Source organism: Ictidomys tridecemlineatus, chromosome 3 (assembly GCF_052094955.1).
Source record: "Ictidomys tridecemlineatus isolate mIctTri1 chromosome 3, mIctTri1.hap1, whole genome shotgun sequence".
NCBI lineage: Eukaryota > Metazoa > Chordata > Mammalia > Rodentia > Sciuridae > Ictidomys > Ictidomys tridecemlineatus.
The window spans coordinates 117,304,705-117,321,691 of NC_135479.1; the positions used below are offsets into that span (position 1 = coordinate 117,304,705).

At 40.1% G+C, this 16,987-nt stretch overlaps 1 protein-coding gene and 1 non-coding gene across 2 annotated transcripts in view; both read right to left on the reverse strand.

The window, feature by feature from the left end:
- Nucleotides 1-16,987, reverse strand: part of Nceh1 (neutral cholesterol ester hydrolase 1) — a 66,015-nt gene that overhangs the window by 36,519 nt on the left and 12,509 nt on the right. The window lies entirely within an intron of this gene.
- LOC120884593 (U6 spliceosomal RNA) lies at nt 15,722-15,827 on the reverse strand. The gene has a single exon (XR_005727021.2). It is a non-coding gene; the product is annotated as a U6 spliceosomal RNA (small nuclear RNA).

The following is a 16,987-nucleotide window of genomic DNA, read 5'->3' on the forward strand; positions in this document are numbered from 1 at the left end:
CCTCATTTAAAGGGCAAGAGACAAGGGCAGACAGACACACACAGAGATAATACGAAATAAGTGTGTTAGATTGCAAACGATTGGCTTCACAGAGGGCAGCCTTTGAAGTCATACTCTTCAAAGTCATACTCTTCTCAGAAATAAAGGCAAAACTGACCTCGACAGAATCAAGTTCTGTTTAGAAATAAAGGTCACTTTTCTTCACGCCCCCTATGAACTTACTTGTTACGAACTTTCCCAGGACCAACCCTTCATTTGCTTTCCAGATACCAACTCTACCTTCTTTCTCTAGAGTCTCAATTCATTCTTTTCTGTTTTATAATCTTTTCCTCTCACTCTCTGCAAACTCTTTCCCTAGAATGATCAAGTCTCTCCCTACTTAAAAAAAAAAAAAAAGTACTCTTTACTATTTGTCTCTGATTATCATCCTGTGGCTTTCTTATCTTGCAAGCAGTGAAAGTTGTCTACATTCACCATGCCTATTGCTTCAACTCCCACTCACTTTGAAACCCATTAAATCTGATTCCCAGCCCATATCTCTGATGAAACCATCCGTAGTATTAGGCTCACCCATGACCTACTTGGCCTCTCTGCAGATATCTGACAACCTGCTCTTTCTTGAAACACTTCCCCTTTAACTTCTCCAGTTTCTTATTTCTCTTTCCACAATGACAAGTTTCCTCTTAACCCTCTTTCTCTCTCTCTCCTCTCCTTCTTCCTGTGTGTCTTTTATTGATGGGCTTTGTTTCCTGCCCACCAGCGCCTTAAAAGATGATGTTCTCCAAAGTTCTGTTTGTTGTCTTTTTTTAAAAATTCAAATTCATAATTCCTGCTTTCCTTGAGCAAGCCATGGTACCACCAAGGCACAATGCATGGCCCACTGGAATTGCTCACTTGCAGCTCATTAAATTGAATGGCGATGACCTCTATTCATATGATGGCTTCAGCATCTCTAGGATCTAGCCTATAAGCTCCTCAAAATTAACGTGGACATGGCTGGGGATATAGCTCAGTGGTAGAGCACAGCCTAGCATGCCTGAGGCCCTGGCTTCTATCCCAGCACTGCCAAATAATAATAATAGTAATAATAATAAACATATTCTACTCTCACTTCTCTACCCTCAACACAGAAACTCACTGCATTAAACTTTCAATTAATTATCTAACCAAAAATCTAAGTTCCAAGGTAGAAACCTTGATAGCTACCTCAGCTTCTTCTTTATCTCACTGATTTCTGATCAATAATTGATTTATCTCAATTCCACCTGCCAACAATTTCTATATCTAATTCAACTCCTAGCTCCCACCCCCAATCTCCTCACTGCCTCAGCTAAGAGGCTCATTATTATTTCCTGCATCCATCTACTAACTGGAATTGTAGACAACACTATCTTTGTCTATAACCTGCTGCACACAATTCCTACCCTAAAAGTCTGATATATAAGCTGACTGCTTGAAAACTTGATTTCTGTTTCCTGCAGGGGGTAAAAAGTCTGTTCTTGACATTCAGTCTGGTCCCACTCTAAGTTTCAAGATCACTTCTCAGCACCCCACCCTTTGTACTCAAGCAGAACTTGAATAAATTTATTTATTTATTTATTTTTATCAACTATTCTCTTTGGCAGTGCCCTTCAGAGATGTGCTAGAACTAGTACTTGCTGTGTTCCAAAAGCCAGTTGATAAATTTACAGAAATTTTGTAAGTCTGGTGATATTAGGTCAGTAACTTGAAACTGGTTATGGTGAATGCAGATGCAGTGGTGCACACCTATAATCTCAGTGGTTCAGGAGGCTGAAGCAAGTTCAGAGCTTGAGCTGAAGATTGCAAGTTTGAGGCCAGCTTGGGCAGTTTAGCATGACTCTGTCTCAAAATAAAAATTTAAACAAAGACTGGAGATTATAGTTTGGTAGTAGAATGCTCCTAGGTTTAATCCCCAATTCAACCAAAGAAAAAGAATGAAAAGAGCTGTGCATGGTGGCACATACACACTGAATCTTATCAATCTAAAAGGTTCAGTCTGTTCTCTCTCTCCCAGCAAACCTATAGGGCTGCAATTTGATCTCAAAGAGAGCAAAAAGAATAAGCTTGTCTCTTTTCAGTTCCTTAATTTTTTTTTTAATTGCACAGAACACAAGTCTTTTCCATGGGACCAAAGTACTGGCCTAACTCCCAAAGTCTCTTAAAGGACATGTGAACCTGAGAGCATTGTAGAGGATATGTGAAGGGGGGAAAGCACATGTGCCGACATTTTCTCTCGGCTAGTCACAGCTCTCATGGTAAAGAAATCTCAGGCCAGTGAATCACCGAAGGTCACACAGGCATCAATGGTGAGCTGGGTTTACCCCAAGCGTTCTGGTTCCAGATCGGGCAAAAGCACCACCTTCTACTGCCACTCACAAACCTATCCTCAAAAACCAACAGATACATTGACTGATTTACGTCATAAAACTAGATCATTTTACATCTGGAAGGAACATTAAGTTTCTCATATCAACACAAAAGGAAACTGGAGCCCAGAGAGGACACATGACTCACCCAGGCTCAGCACAAAGGGCAGAGCAGCTCCAGCTGGGACTGGCCTGGACAATGGAGCCATGCCCATCATACCCTCTCCTCCAACTCCTCCTACCCAGGATCTTGTCTCTCCAGCCTTCTCTTTTAACACCTCTCAGGTCCTAATCAGGACTCAACCTCCTTTACCTACCATATGCTAGCATATAAAAATGAGACTTTAAAGAAATCAAGTTCCGGCTGGCTGGGGGTGTTATTGAAAGGTAGAGCACATGCTTAGTCTACAATGAGATCGTGGGTTCAATCCAGCACCACTGGGAAAATACCAATTAAGTGTTTTTTCTCTTTTGTCTCTGTTACCCATCATATCAGTCAATGTAGATCAATCTTGAACTTCTGTGGACAAGGTCTGAGTATTGGGATCAATCTTTTTTTCCTGGGGCTGGAGGTGTAGCTCAGTAGTAGAACACATGCTTAGCATGTGGGAGACCCTTCAGCACCAAGATGAATAAAAAAAAAAAGAAAAAAAAATCTTTTCCCCAGTGCTTCATGATCATAAACAAACCTCTTTAGTGAGGCTACCCAAGCTGCTAAAAGGCTCCCTTGACTGCCAGGACAAGTAGCATTTGTTTTCATTTAAGTGTTCCAAATAACAGCTGACTAAAGGCAGCACAAAAGAATTCAACTTCCAAACAAAACCTCCCTCACTCCCTTCTGGGACAGGGCGATTCAGAGCTTGCCCTTCCGCCTGACTTCACAAGTGAGTCACACAGGGTACTTCAAAAGTTGGGTTTATCTTCAGGTTCTGTGTGAGGTGTAGGAAGCAGCAATTTCTTATTTTTTTGGTGCTGGGGATTGAACCTAGGGCCTTGTGCATGCAGAGACAAGCACTCTACCAACTGAGCTATACCTCCAGCACCTGGAAGCAGCAAATTTGATAAGACCTTTGAAAAGGAGTTTATTAAGTGGCACACAAACCCCCAAACATACAAGGCAAATGATTTTTACTTATTTATTTATTTATCAATATTGGTATTTGAACCCAGGAGTGCTCTACCATAGTACTATATCCATGATCTTTTTTTAAAATATTTTTTTAAAATAATATATTTAAATATTTTAAAATATTTATACATGGACACAATATCTTTATTCTGTTTTATTTGTTTTTATGTGGTGCTGAGGATTGAACCCAGTGCCTCATATGTTCGAGGCAAGTGCTATACCACTGAACCACAACCCCAGCCCCCCTGGTCATTTTTAATTTTGAGATTGACCTCAGATTTACTGAGGCTCATCTCAAACTTGCAATCTACCTGCCTCAGCCTCCCAAGTCACGGGGATTACAGGCATGTGCCACAGTGCCCAAAAATGGTTTTTATAGACATCTGGAGATTCAGATGATTATAATAAACTAATTATCCCTTGTACAGATTCACATGATTGTGATAATATGTACTATATAAAATACATAATAAATTATATTCCTTTTTATTCAGTTTGTGACCATTTGAACTTTCACTGGTTTATTTTATGCTTATTTGAGGCTTAGAGTAGTTAATTGCCTTCCCATGAATCATACAGATCCAAGAGATAAAGTTCATACTGGAACTCAAAAGTTCAATCAATTCTGACTCATCACTCTGAATACTATTACTCAGCTCAAAGACAACCACTAACCAAATCATTATTTGAAGCTGAAGCCTCTCCTATACTGAAAGTTTTGCAGCACTTGAGAGTAAAAGGTTGAAAATCAGGCTGGAGAAGCGAAGTAGGTCATGAAATGTACCCCAAACTCTATCTTACTGGCAGCATATTCTATTTGCAAGCAGATCTGCTCAGCTGGTTAGCAGGACCAGTCTGCCTACAAAAACAGCACCTGAGAAAATTAGCATCAGTATAAAAGCAGGGAGCCTTTGCAGCAATTAGAATTTCCGTAGCCACCAGTTTCAAGTTAATGCAGCTCAGTAACTGGCTCAAAGCCTTAGGAGACAGGCTGGTCTGCCAGCCTCAAAGCTTTAAGAAGGCAGAGTCTGCATGATTCTTCAACAATGGAGAAGATGCCTACCAGGAGAAACTTCTCATTTTAAAAGACTTAAGAAACTGAAACAATTCACTGTTCACAAACATTCCGTCTAGATCCAAAGTTACAACAATCTAACTTGTTTAATGTGTAACATATTGAGTCTAAATCAAAATATCTATACAACAGATGGGAAAACTATATTGTCCTCCTTAAGTGAATTTATAGGATGGCTAATTACAAGAAAGTGGGTCCATATTTATTTTTTACCCAGTCTTTCAGCAAACATTTGAATATTTATTGCCTACTGACACCAAAACTCTTACTGAAACAGAGGGAAAATATAAGCAGGGGATTCCATCCTTAACAAGTTGACAGTGGCAGGACATGGTAGCCCATATCTGTAATCCCAGCAACTCCGAGGCTGAAGCAGGAGGATTGTATTTGGAGGCCAGTCTTAGCAAGACTATCTCAAAAAATGAAAAGGCCTGGGGATGTGGTTCAATGGTAAAGCGCCCCTGGGTTCAATCCCAAATACTAAGGTAAAGTGGGGGCACACAAGAGAAGATAAGGCGGGGGGGGGGGGGGAACCAAGGAGAGAAAAAAGTAACTCATTTGTTTTTAATCTCTATTATCATTACATTATCAAAGGATGGTTTGCTGGTGAATATACGCTCTGGTTCAACTCTATTGAATTAGACTTTCTGGAGGTGGGGCTTACAAATGTAGCAGGTAATTCTTTTGCATGGCAGAGTTGAGAAACTGACCTAGTCAATTCAAAGTGTGAAAGAGTCATTACATGGTTTTTGTTCTGATTTTCTTTGCAAAGGTAATGAGTTCCTGCCTCAGCTTTCCCAGTTACTGGGTTTACAGGCATGCACCACCATGCCTGGCCTGGGCAATGCTCTTAAAAGCAGGGCTTAAAATAAAAAGCCATGTAGCCAGTCTGACTGACCACTGCAGGCCTCCCTCAGACCTGAATGTCCCCTCCCCTGAACTTCTTATCCTTCAAGATACCTCCTCTGTGAAGGCCCCCAACTGCCCCCTCCCACACAGAACTGATCTCTTCTTGCTCTACAAGATGTCTTGAGAGAATATCCTACACCTCTCCTACCTTCTTTGGGGGTTGGCAGTGGGGATAGAACCCAGGGGTACTTTACCACTTAGCTACATCCCCAGTCCTTTTAATTCTTTTTTAAATTTTGAGACAGGATCTCACTAAGTTGTCCAGGCTGGCCTTGAACTTTTGACCCTCCTGCTTTCCAAATTGCTGGAATTATAGGCCTGCGCCATGACACCCAGCTTCCTCTCGCCATGACACCCAGCTTCCTCCCTTGTGAATTCTGATATTACAAACCCAGTTGGAGTCATCTGGATTTGCAAGAGATGGTCACACAGTGTACAGATGAGTGGATGGGGAGGGGCAGGAGATCTACCCTACATCTCAAGAGAATAGAGAAGCCTCTACTTCCTGGTCCCAGTACCTTTTGGCAGCCCTTTTACTGTAGGAAAAGCAGGCCCACAAAGCATTTTGGTCCAATTGGGGTGCCCAGCTTCTATAGGCCCCATCGTATACTTCACTTCTCTAACCTATCAGGTTCAGGAAATAAGGGACATGCGGGGTCCAGCTAGCTAAAATGAGAAGCAGGTACATTGAATGGAGTGCTGACCTTTTTTTTTTCTTTTTTTTTTTTTTTTGGTGGTACTGAGGATTGAATTGAGCACATCACATATGCTAAGCAAATGTTCTACCACTGAGCTACATCCCCAGCCCTTTTTATTTTGAGACAGTGATTTGAGAGTTTCCCAGGCTGGCCTCAAACTTGGATCCTTCTGACTCAGCCTTGGAGTGTGGACTCCTGACAGCACTGGTGGTCAGATGGCAGAGGAACCCCAGATCCTATAGAGAATGCACCAAAGCCTCAAAATGACTTTACTGAGGGCCTGTCAAGATCCATGTAGTGCCAAGTCCTTGCCCTCAAAAAACAAGCAGGGGGTGATGCTGTAAGATAGAAGCCAACTTTGATAAGGCACTGGAGGAAAAAAAAAAAAAAAACTAGAATGACCTTACAAGCCCTTAGCCCTTACTTGCCAAGATACATGGCAAAATGAAGTGATATACCTGGACCTTAGAGGCTGAAGAGGATGAGGAGGTGGTGATGGAGAAGGAGGAGAAGGAAGAGGTGGAAGATGAGGTAGTGGGAGAATCAAATGATGAACATCCCCACTGATGTGGGGATGAAACAGAAATAAGAGCAGTCACAGACTAAAGAAGAAGAAGAAAGGGGAAAAATGCTAAAAATATACATTTAAATACTATGGACTTTAAAAAAACTTAGGGCTGGGGATATGGTCAGTGGTAGAACTCTTGCTTGGCATGTGTGAGGCCCTAGGTTGAATCCCCAGCACAGCAAAAATTAAAATAAGAAGATTTAGGTTTTCTGTTAAAAATGTGAACCTTTTCTTACATTTCTATAATATAGTAAAGTGAGATGATCAAATTCCGGGTAACCCCTCAATTTCAAATTTGAGAACACGGCAACTGTATCCAAAGGTGTTGAAGACAAGAGATGATCTTCACTCTATCTTTCCGTGATTGTTTCTATGGGGACAGCAAATTGAGGATTTACACTTGAAATTTCTTAGTGAAGCAAAGGCAGAACCTAAGGATATACCATCCTGCGTAACTCAGAGATCAGCTTGATGCTTCAGAAGAGAGTGAGGGAACAGGGAGGTCTGCGATGGAGATCACAGCCTCTAATCAACAAGGCCAAAACTTCAAGTTCATGTTCCAAAGAATGTTCTGAACACTTGAGTTTAGGCAAGCAATATGCTTTAGTGAACATGCTGTGTAAATTCTTCAATGCCCCTACCCATGTCTTACAATCTAATGCTTAGGTGGCTTATAGTAGTGACTACTTATAAAGAAGGAAAAAAAAAACCACCCAAAATGTTTAAGTATTAAATCATTACACCTAGCATTTTAAAGGTATTCATGTTCTAGAAGATAAATAGAAAGAGGCAAATTTTCTAAAATATGTGTATCTGGTGTTATAGAGTTTGATCCTTAAGAAGTTTTTGTTTGTTTGTTTGCTTTATAGCTTTTAGAGTATGTGAAAATTATCAGAACTTTCCATTGAAAATATGTTTGGTTGTAATCCCAGCTACTTGAGAGGCTAAGGAAGGAGGATCACAAGTTCAAGGCTAGCCTAGGCAACTCAGAGAGATGCTGTCTCAAAATAAAAATATAAAAAGGGCTGGGGATGTAGTTTAGTGGTATAGTACCCCTGGGATCAACCCTTAGTACTTCAAAAGAAAGAAATAAAGTAATATATTAGGGGAAAATGTGTACTTGCAGACCCAATCCAAGGTGTGTTTCCATCACATATGCTGTCATTATTTTGCTGTGTAAATGTGACAGATTAAATATAAAATGGTACATAATCAAATTTTGCTGTCTAAGAAAAGCCTGGCATACAGCAGTTAAGGATATTCAGGACAAACACATCTAATGGGAAGACTCTTGGATTTTTTGGGGGGGGGAGTTTCTTTTTTTTCAATTGGCAGGTTGCTCTTTTCTTATCTATGAAAAAAATGTATTTTTTTAAGTTGTAGATGCACACAATACCTTATTTTTATCATTTTTTTTAAATGCGATGCTGAGGATCGAACCTCACGCATACCAGGCAAGCACTCACTGAGCTACAGCCCCATCCCTGAGTGTGGGTTTTGAATTCTGCTCGACCCGTGATCTAAAAGAAACACAAGCATAGAATCGTTACCACAGTGCTACTAACACTTACTAGAATCAAATATTTTTCTCCTTATATACCACATATTGAGAAATAAGATGACTAAGTATATTTCAAAAAGCTTTTCTGAAAGTTATCACTTTATCATTCTCTTATAACTTAAAATGAAGTAGAATCACTAAGTATACATGAACGAGGCAACAAACATTTGCATAAGCAACAGTTCTTTGAAGTTGGGTACCTATCCTTACAGGGAAATAATAACATATTCATTCGATGCTTCACCTTAACACTTAGCAGAGTACCTGGCATACAGTATGTGTTCAACAAACACTTGTGGAATGAATAAATGTCCAAAATCACAGTTAGAAACATAGACTTAATACTTTAAAAAGAAATACATTGATGCTATCCGAAACTATTCACATGCATTACTGTGTCTTATAATCAAGTGATACTAAAACCCTAGCAAATACCCAAGAAGAAAGGAACCACCATGTGACCCAGCTATTGCCCTTCTCGGACTATTCCCTGAAGACCTTAAAAGAGCATACTACAGGGATACTGCCACATCGTTGTTCATAGCAGCACAATTCACAATTGCTAGACTGTGGAACCAACCCAGATGCCCTTCAATAGATGAATGGATAAAAAAAATGTGGCATCTATACACAATGGAGTACTACGCAGCACTAAAAAATGTCAAAATCATAGAATTTGCAGGGAAATGGATGGCACTAGAGCAGATTATACTTAGTGAAGCTAGCCAATCCCTAAAAAACAAATGCCAAATGTCTTCTTTGATATAATGAGAGCAACTAAGAACAGAGCAGGGAGGAAGAACAGGAAGAAAAGATTAACATTAAACAGTGACATGAGATGGGAGGGAAAGGGAGAGAAAAGGGAAATTGCATGGAAATGAAGGGAGACCCTCATTGCTATACAAAATTACATATAAGAGGTTGTGAGGGGAATGGGAAAATAACAAGGAGAGAAATGAATTACAGTAGATGGGGTAGAGAGAGAAGATGGGAGGGGAGGGGAGGGGGGATAGTAGAGGATAGGAAAGGTAGCAGAATACAGCAGTCACTAATATGGCATTATGTAAAAATGTGGATGTGTAACCGGCGTGATTCTGCAATCTGCATTTGGGGTAAAAATTGGGAGTTCATAACCCACTTGAATCTAATGTATGAAATATGATATGTCAAGAGCTTTGTAATATTGTGAACAACCAATAAAAAAAAGAAAAAAAGAAAATCAAATCTAGAAAATGTCACAAAACTGCAAGCAAGCAAACACAAAAAAGTACAAAATTACATTTATCCAGACACTGTAGTAACACCCCCTCTCTTGCCAAATCTAGATAAAAGTTAAACAAGTAAATCAATTTCCTGGAAGAGCTAACGACAACTCAATCTTGCGCAGACGCCCAGAGGGTTTTAGTTGGGAAATGAAGTCACTATGATAAGAAAGATAACTAAATGAATGCCACAGTCTACTTGCAATTCTGCAGAGATACAGCATAGCTGGAAATCACAGTTTAGCAGAGTACCATCAATATTTATCTTTGGATTCATAAAAGGCCTTTCTTTACCTCATTCTCTCTAATCTGAGTCTTAAACCTCATTTCCTTATACATATTTCCTTTGGCTTCAATTCTTACTAATTTTAAGTGGATGCAAAAGACATAGTATAATTTTTTAAAATTTTTTTCTTTTAATTTTTTTTTAGTTGTCAATAGAACTTTATTTTATTTATTTATATGTGGTGCTGAGAATCAAACCCAGGGCCTCACACATACTAGACCAGTGCTCTACCCCTGAGCAGTATAATTTTAAAAGCAAAAAGAACCATAAAAATAGACTCATGGAAAACAGAAAATTGAGGCCTAGATATATGTGTGACAAGCCCCAAATCACCCAGTAATTGCCATATTGGAGCTGGAACCCAGTAGGCAGATTCCTAGTTTCAGGTCTTTTGTTACATCTCTATTTAAAAAGTCTCCATCTAAGAAAGTTTCTGCAATCCTAATTTTTCTTTTCTTCCCTTTCATGGCAAAATTGATTAACTGTATACTTATTTTTGTTGTTTTAATTCTTCCCTCCTATTCCATCCATCTCCCAGAACAAAGGCATCCCTGTCCAACAGTATCATTGACAGTATCAATGACACTATCATTCCAAATCTTCATTTCCTGTAATATTTTTAGAGAGTTTTTATATCTTAGTTGGATCTCTGAACTCTCTTTGACATCTGTTATGGTTTGGAAGTCCCCTCCAAGAGTCATGTTGAAAACTGCCATTGTAGAGGTTCCTCAAAAGCCTAGGAATGGAACCACCATAGGATCCAGCTCCTCAGTATTTATCCTAAAGAATGAAAGTCATCACAGTAATATGTGCATACTGATGTTTATAGTGTTACAATTCACAATAGCCAAATCATTATGGAAGCAGCCTACGTGTCCATCAACAAATAAAAGGATAAAGAAAATGTGATATGTGTACATGATGAAATTTTATTCAGTCATGAAGAAAAATAAAATTGGAATTTGCAGAAAAAAATGGATGGAATTTGAGAACATTATGTTAAGTGAAATAAGACAAACTCAGAAGGTCAAGGGTCATATGTTTTTTTCTCATATGTGGAAGCTAGAGAGAAAAAGGAAAAGAAAGGGAGCAGTCATCTCATGAAGACTGAAGGGAGACCAATAGAGTAAAGAGCCCAGAGCTAGGGAGTGGGGAGAGAAAGGAGAAATACTGAAGAATGATATTAGTCAATTTATATTGTTGTATTGTGTGCATGCACAGATATGTGACAACAGATCCCATCATTATGTGCAAGTATAATATACCAATTAAAAATGTGGAATACAAGAGAAAATTGCCATTGTAACAGCATTAAGAGGCAGGATCTGTAAGAGGTAATGAGGTCATGTGGGCAATGCCCTCAGGAATGGATTTTGGTTGTTGTCTCAGGAGGGAGCTCCTGATAAAAGAATTTCATCCATTTTTCCTGTCTTGCCACATGATTACACAGCAAGAAGGCCCTTGCCAGATGCCAGTGTCATGCTCTTGGGCTTCCCAGTCTCCAGAACTGTGTGGAATAATTTTTTTTTTTTATGAATTACCTCATCTGTGGTACTCTAATGATGGAAAGCGGACTGAGAACATATCTATGGTTTTCTAGGCTTTTGCTGTTTTTTTTCTTTAATATAGTTAAAATATTAAAATGTTTGTGGTATGAAGGAAACATACAGAGAGGTCTTTCCCAAACTGAAGTTTCTAGAACTGTAGATTCTGGCTGAGAACAAAGGGTGAAAGGCTCTGTGATCCTGAGGGCAACTCATCTTTGGAAAAAACTGCACATCATTCTTTTCAGATTCACAATGTATATCACTTTTTTCCTCCAGTACTGGGTTGAACCCAGGGGCACTCTACCACTGAGTTACATATCCAGCCATTTTCTGTCTTTCCTTCTTTCTTTCTTTTATCTTAAGACAGGGTCTCACTATAATTTCCAAGATTGACTGCAATCCCCTGCCTCAGCCTTCCAAATTGCTGGAATTACAGGTATGTGCCATCCCACCATTTTAAAGACACTGACAAGTCTCAGTAGTAAAAGAGATATTTATTTAACTGTGCTTAATCTTTTCACACCTACTAATTACCCTTAAAACTGGCTTGGACAGGGAGCAGTGATACATGCCTATAATCTCAGCAGTTTGGGAGGCTGAGGTGGGAGGATCACAAGTTCAAAGTCAGTCTCAACAACTTAGTGAGACCCTGTCTCAAAATTTAAAAAAAAAAAAAAAAAAAAGGGAAGGGTTGGCACAGACAGCAGCCCATGCCCTGCTCTGAATTACTCTACATAGAAAACAGTTTTTAGGATGTGCGTAAACCTCAGTTACTCCATTCTGTAAAGCAATAGTTTATTTGCCATTAAACTCCATTTTGAGTATACAGGTGGAAAGTAGAATGACTGCATACTCTGTTTGTATAAGCAAACACCACCATCTGCCCGGCACCACCATAAGGCACACACTGATAAATAGCGTCTATGGGCCAACCAATCAAACTAGATCAAGGAGTGCCTGGACATGTGAACATCCCAAATCCTATCAGGAATACCAGACATGGGAGCTTATCAACCTCACCAGATGAGGATGCCTCACTCAAGACCCATAAAAGGAAGAGCCCCTAAGACTGAACACAGTAGCACACTGACTCTGTCACCAGGTCACTTATCAGAAAACTTGCCCAGGAAAAATGCCACAGCAATGAACCTTGATTTTATGTCCCCAGAGGGCTTGAGCAAAGTGCAGCTTCTCCTGCCTGTGATGACCACACATGGCCTACCCCAGCTGACACCTTGAGTTGACATTCAAGCTGAAATTCCCATCCATCTGGACCCTCTGCTTTGACAACTCTGTGGAACTGGTGCCTTTAAATCCTTATCTGACCACCCACAGTGACTCTGACTCTGCATTCATTTCTCCCTGTGTCTGTGCCATTGGCACATCATCCTATAACCCTGAAGCAGCTTTAACCTTTCTTAGCATATTTTATATATATTTATATTTGTATAAAGTGTGATTATGTGACTTGAGAGTTACAGATATTAGAAATTAAATTGGAATAAAAGAACCTATCATTGCCTGGCTTATGACTACCAGGTGACCCCAAGTATTCATTCAGTAAACTGTTATTGATGAAACTGGCATAGCCTATGAATTTGTTATTATTCAACAAATTCTGACATTGGTTTGGGAAGGCCTCGCCTTGTCCAGTCTCCTTGTCTTACAAATGACAAAGAAGCCTAAGTCCTGTGGGCTCCTGAGGGTTCCAAACCAGCTCAGAGCCCCAGGTGAGACTTTTTCTCTGAGGGATCCACTTCCTTCTGGTCTTCAGCACAACTACCCAGTCCCCTTTCCTAGGAAGACAGTGTTGAAAGAGTGGGGACAGGAGAAGAGTGGAAGTTTGCTTTGATTTCAGCTGGATCATATAGGATAAAGATGTGTGCATTTATACAACTTCTATGCAATAGTAGGTATTAGGACACAGACACATAAAACTATCCTATGCATCTTTCTCAGCGGCTCCAAGGAATTAACAGGAACAAGCATGGAGCAAAGTATCCTGGTGGAGATCTGTAGGTGAGGTTCTGCAGCTGGGGGACCCAGACGTGGGAAAGGGCAAATGAACCTGGCTCCCCTGGAATTTGGTAGTACCTGCTAAAATACCCACCCTTCCACTCTACCTAGAATTTTCCCCACAGGAGCATAATTCCTTTAGTATAATAAAACTGATTTTCCCCCCTTATTCTAAGAGGTTAATAATCATGCCAATGACATTTTGGAAAATTCTAAAGCAGCTGTGACATCCAAGGATTATAGAAGTTAAGCAGTCTGACACCCACCCACTGTCCAAACACACCCTTCACCTTAATACTGCTATAACCTGCTTCCCTGAACCTGCTAGCCTGTACAATTTGTCCGTCTTGCCCATGAAATACACACTTTCCTCAAAGAGGCAAAGGGTTTAACTATAGGGTTCCATCTGTTACTAGAATTTCTCTTGCTTCCTCTCATCAGCAAACTCCAATTAATCCTGCAGTGTCCACTTCAAGGGTCCCTCCTCTGTATCGCCCTGTCCAATACACTGCTTGGATGGTCACTCCTGCCTTTCTGCTCTCCAGTACTTGGTTCAAACTTTTGGAATGTGCTGCATTATCATTAGCAGTTTCCAGGTCTCTTGCCTCCTCCTTGTTGCCTTAAATCTAGTATACTACCTAGTACACAATTAATGTTCCCTAGAATCATTGAATGAACGAGTATCCAGCATTGCTATTATGTTTCTTTTCTTTTTTTTATTTGATTTTAATTTTTTAAATACATGACAGCAAAATGCATTGCAATTCTTATTACACTTATATACCACAATTTTTCATATCTCTGTTTGTTTATAAAGTAGGTTGACACTATTATGTTTCTTTTCACTGTTGCTTCTAAGTTCATGCCTTATGAAGCAGCAGGCAATTTACCTTGTACTGCTTTCCTACTTGGGCTCTTTGTGGAAAGAAAACAGGAGTCTGGGGCAAAACCAAGCAATTTTGCTAATTGATTTTACTGATGGGTCCTTATTTGAGAAAGGAGATGTAGAGAAACAACTTCCTTTGAGATGTCATCACAAGTACCCTCTCTACTGTGAAAGCTATAACCCAGTCAGTCCACCTTAGTTTTAATGGACCAACTAGGTGGTAATGTAGGCAGATAGGTGTGGCTGGAGGAGGTAGGTCACTTGGGGTGTGCTCTAGAAGAGTGCATCTTCCCTGTGTCCTCTTCCCCTCCCACTCTCTGCTTTCTGGGCACCATAAGTGAGGCAGCTTCCCTGCACTAAGCCTTCCTACCATGATGTTCGGCCTCATCTTGGGACCAGAGCAGTGGAGTCAACCCACCATGGACTGAAACTCTGAAACCATGAGCAAAAGTAAACTTTCTTCCTCTAAGTTGTTTCTGTCAAGTATTTTGGTACAGAAAGGAAAAGCTGACCAACACAGTAGGGAAACCCACAGGCATACGTACTCCTTCCCTTCCAGAGCTACCAGCCAGGCAGTGGGAACAAATTATGTAGAAGTAATTAAACAAGACAATTACCAATGCCAAGATGAAAAAAACAGACAAGAAAGAACAGAGTGGAATGAGAAACACAAACATAGTAAGGGAAACTAGACTTGGTAGTTAACCCAAGAGATCATGTTCTCTAAACTACAGACCCACCCTCTGGTGAATAGGCAAGAAGCTTTTGTTTCAAATGAGGCACCATTGCTGCCAACAACTTAGTGTTTCTTTCCAACTTTAAACAAAGGAAGGCTTTTTTAAGCAATACACTAGAGATGCAACCAGAAGGACTGACTTGTTGAAGACAAAAAGCTACTGAAGCAAATAACATTAGAAAACCACATTTTCAATCTAATTATATTAGTCACCAAAATTTAAATGCTACTCTATAGGTTTATAACACAGACTCCCCCCTACCCCCATCCAGTGCTGGGGATATACCTAGGAAACACTCTACCACAGAGCCACACCTTTGGCCCTGTAATAGAGAATATTTTTCATAAGTAGTTTAAGCTTATTTCACCAAGTGGTACTTATTCTTGAAAATTCATGCAATGATTGTATGCTCTCATAATCCTATTACTAACTTATTGAAAGAGACCACAATGAAGGATATAATTTTTAAAAATGTAGAATGCTTACCAGCTAAGTATCACGTACTTATAATCCCAGCCACTTGGGAGACTGAGGCAGGAGGTTCAAGGTCCGCCTTGGCAACTTAATAAAACCATGCTTCAAAATACAAAATGAAAAATAAAAGGGGCTGGGGCTATTGCTCAGTGGTAGAGCACCCCTGGGTTCAATCCCCTGTAATGCAAAAAAAAAAAAAAAAAAAATGGCATGTCATCCATGCACAGGAGTCATGCTTGTCTTCTCTGTATTGTTACAATTTTAGTATGTGAGCAGCTGGAACAAGTTATACAAGATCTTAACAACACAAGACAGGCTAGTCCCACCCATGGTTCAGTTATGTAAAAAAAAAAAAAAAAAAATTTCTGCCAGAAAATTAGTGGAAGTAACTTCTTGTATGTGGCATGCTCTCCCACTTCAGACTTTGGCCCCTCCTGTTCTCTCTCCCTGGATACCCTTTCTGTCTGATTGATCAGTGCTGCTTCTCATCCCTTCAGACTCAGATCAGCCAGCACCTCCTCAGCCTGAGTTCCTCAGACATATGGGAGCTTTCTCTATCTGGCTCCCACAGCTCTCACAACACACCACAGCTGGAAGCACTCGTCAGTATTGTCCAGATTGTCTACTTCTAGAATTTTCATAGTGCAAAAACCTCAAGGCCTCTGCAGTGTCTGGCACATTTTGAGTGATTGATAAATGTCTGCTAAAAATATACTTGCACTTTAGAAAAGGAAAAAGGCATCACTTCCTTCCCTAGCAGAAAGAGGAAGAGCTGTAACAGAGTATGACTTCATACATTTAAAAGATCTAAAAGTAACACTGTATCTCCACATACACATAAAACCACAAGAACCAATCTTTATTGCAGCCACTTTAAGAATCACAAGTGTATAGAGTTTAAAATGCTACCAATGATTGCTCCGTACTCTCTGAAGCCTGAAAATGGAAAAAAGAAAAAAGAGAAAGAGATGATTGGAGGTGGTATAAAGATGTAACCTTGGGCTGGGTGGTGGCAGAATCCTGTAATCCCAGCAGCTTTGGAGGCTGAGGCAGGAGGATCACAAGTTCAAAGCTAGCCTCAGCAATTTAGCAAGGCCCTAAGCAATGTAGCGAGACCCTGTCTCTGAATAAAATAAAATTTTAAAAAAGGAGGGGGGGGGGAATGTGGCCCAGGGTTAAGCACCTCTGGGTTCAATACTTGGTACCAAAAAAGATATAACCATAGACTACTCCCAAATGAAAGTCCAACTTTTTAAAAATTTTGTTCAGTGTTGAGGATAGAACCCGTGTCTAGTGCATGCTAGACAAATGTTCCACCACTGAGCAATACCCTAACTCAAAACAACTCAAAATTCCAATGTCCCCCCACCCAGTTCTAGGGATTGAACCCAGGGCCTTATCTGTGCTAAGTAAGCAGTGAGCTACATCCTCAGCCTTTTAAAATTTGAGACA